The sequence below is a fragment of the Melospiza georgiana genome, chromosome 3, assembly GCF_028018845.1.
Source record: "Melospiza georgiana isolate bMelGeo1 chromosome 3, bMelGeo1.pri, whole genome shotgun sequence".
NCBI lineage: Eukaryota > Metazoa > Chordata > Aves > Passeriformes > Passerellidae > Melospiza > Melospiza georgiana.
This window is the reverse complement of record NC_080432.1, coordinates 103,029,654-103,032,887: the sequence shown is the minus strand read 5'-3', so window position 1 is coordinate 103,032,887 and position 3,234 is coordinate 103,029,654. Positions and strand designations below refer to the sequence as shown.

Below are 3,234 nucleotides of genomic sequence, written 5' to 3'. Positions count from 1 at the left end.
GTAAGGGACAGCTTGCTGGATACAGCAAATCTGCTGCTACTGTCATTACAGCACCAGCTCTTTATAAGTGACTGTTAAAAGCCAACTTAGGTTGGAAGATGTAGTTGAGGGTGTGTATTCTATTTGCCACCTGTTAGAGATAGGGCAGGTATCCTTCTGTTAATTGGGCAGTTTTCTTTATCTCTTCCACAACCAATCCTCCCTCCAGGAAGACATATTCTGTTAATGGGCCTTTGGGTCTCATTGCATGACCAATCCAATTGAGATGCTCCACCCAGAGGGAGGAGCCAAGCATTTCTACTTGGATATAATCTCAGATTTGGAATACCAGAGTCAGCCTTCTCCCACTGGATTCCCAGAAGAAGACCATGCCCATCTACACCACCACTGGACCTTTGGAGGAAAACTACAGCCTTCTACAGGATCACTGCTTCACCAGAATGACACTTGTCACTCCAGGAGCACTGCAGTCACCATTTCATCAGACTGCTACCAACACCCTGACCAACAGGGTTGTCGGGCTGTATTCTGACTGTCAGTGTTGGTCTGTATTACTGTATTTTCATTTTCACTTTTATTTTTCCTAGTAAAGAACTGTTATTCCTACTCCTATATATTTGCCTGAATGCTGCTTAACTTCGATTTCAAGGGAGGCTCCTGCCTTCCTTAGCAGACACCTGTCTTTTCAAACCAAGACAAAACCCCAAGTTCCAATGTAACTCTCTTTTCCCACTACCAACCTCTTTCCCCTAGAGAGCAAGCAGTACTGTTGCCAGTGTATTCCTCAAAAGGCAGTTCCACTGTTGTGATCCTAGTTTTCTCCTGCTGAAAGGGCAGTCCATAAAACCCCAACTCCTCACTCCCTCGCCAGATACAGTGATGCAAGCTGTAGACATTGTCTTTTACTTTTGTCTTTACAGGGCCTGCCTGTGAGCTCCAGTCACGAGTTATCACAGATCTCTAGTATCTGCAAGACTGTGTACCCATATGGTATTTTAAAAGGGTAAAAAAAAATCAAGGGGTTTTCCAAGTACTCCATCCCTAATATTACTGCTACACTTCCTACAGAAGACAGCTCAGTATTTTGGAAAGATGGTGTTTTAAATATGCAGAGACAGTATATATTGAACAAAATGAAAGCTGTTTTAGCACGCTTTTAAAAGCATGGCATCCCACTCCAAGTCACAATATCTCTTCAGGTGTTACACTTCCTTCTGGTTACATCATCCACATTTGTCAGGCAGTTCTGACTAAGCGCTCCAATTCATCACTGAAAAAGGAGAACAAGATCTAAGTAAAATGGTTCATCCAAGGTAGAAATTTCAATTTGCAAGTAAGCACACAACAGTTTGTATTAACATGTTGCTAATTCTGAAGAAACAAAAACAAACCAACAAAAAACCTAAACCCACAAAGACTAATACTTCCCAGAAAGTTCAAATAAAGTATTTTGGTCTCATCTCAGATTCCGGATCCGTATATAAAGTTTTTCAACAGGAATTCAGGTTCGGGATAGGATCATCACAGATGAGACAAAAACAGTAAATGAACAAAAAATTTAATAGGAAATATTCCATAAGGTTTCGGATTGCTTAGCTTTTGTATTACAATCTCTAGCATTTTGTTATATTTCGGTAATCATGTACATTTATTTAAAACTTTTCACGTAGGTTTGAAAGCCAAGGTTAGGTTAGCTAAGGTTAGGCACAGCTATCAGCTCACACTGTGCTGGGGGAACAAGTATTTTGTAAATGCCAGCTATGACTTACCATATCAATTGATCAATTATCTTTGTAACTATCACAATGCAAAAAGATCCAAACTGTAAACACAGTTACTTTAGACTCAGAACCAGAAAGATTCTCTTTTTAGAAGATTTTCAGTTACATACCTGAATAAGCCAAAAGCCCTTGTTCCTACTTGTTTTCTATAAAACAGGGTTTTCCTGTAAAAAAGACATTTAATAGTTCAGAGAAGTTTTCTTTCATTACTCAAAATACAACTTGCCATCTATTTAGCCTCAGACCAAACTGCATTATTCAACATGTTCTGTCTTAGTATCAGCACACAGCAAGTTCTGGGAACCTTTAATCAGAAGTGCAGTCATGTCACAGTAAGATTTGTTTTGCTTCTCTTGCCCAGCTATTGCTCAACCTGGGTATGAACTATGATAGGAAGGGGGAATTACTGCTGCACAAGAAGTTTCACTCTTTGAACTTCACATATAGAAAGTAACCTGTTGTTTAAAACAAAGTACTGGTAGCTAACTAAGTATTTAAAGGTACCTTTCTTAAATAAGGAGTAGAATAAAGTTATAGATGTGTAGCAACACAGGAAAATGAGATGCTCTCCCTCTCTACATTCTAACTTTTTAACTAAAACCAGTCTGTGGACCCAAACAACAGTGCAGTAAAGTGAATTTTACTGAAAAATTTCAAGTTCAGATACTTAGGAGGGAATGGATTTCTTGGAGAAACCACTGCTATTATTCTTAAAGCACAGTAAGCACTTGTGAGCATTCTTTGCCTCGTTTAAGTACATTATACCAGCCCTAGAAGTAATTTATCTCTGGAGCTGAAACAGCTTAAATTAGAATTCACTACAATTTACCATCAAATTCCACCTTTGTCTTTAATATGACTTTTCCTAAATGCTCACATCTGAGCCCTAAATTAACAGTCCCAAGAGGACTGAAGTGCAAACATCACCACTAGCTTTCAAACACCACCAGCACTTCCTGACCACACCTGACTAGTGCTTGTTATTTACCCACTGTAAGGCAGAATACTTGAAGTCTGACACTTCCTCCTCTCTGCTCTTTAAAGATGCAAGCTTCTGCAACAGACTACTTATTTGTGTTAACACAGACCAGAGATGGGTTTAAATATTGCACCAACATTCTTGTTCACAGCCTGGTGCATGCTGGCACCTCACTTGTACACAGCAACAGCATTAAACCAACACCAACTTGGATGACTTACAATTGAAAAATCCTAAGTTTGGTTTGATCTCAGTAGCCAAACCCTTATGAAGTTGCTGATCAATGTACCAGGTTTGGCAGTTTCAGCATGATTCACCATTATCCACAAGTACCAGTGACAGGAACTCTAACATCACTCACACATTCATATATTGCACAGGATAACCTTCACCTCTTTCACTAGCAATGTACTAAAAAGGGAATAAATTATAATCAACAAAAAATGTCTGCTGTTTAATCAATAAATATTACCT

The 3,234-nt window shown here is 39.0% G+C and overlaps 1 non-coding gene across 1 annotated transcript; it reads right to left on the bottom strand.

Moving 5' to 3' along the window:
• Positions 1-1,458: 1,458 nt before the first annotated feature.
• On the bottom strand, positions 1,459-1,530 carry LOC131082167 (small nucleolar RNA SNORD50). The gene has a single exon (XR_009114324.1). It is a non-coding gene; the product is annotated as a small nucleolar RNA SNORD50 (small nucleolar RNA).
• Between the last annotated feature and the right edge of the window lie 1,704 nt (positions 1,531-3,234).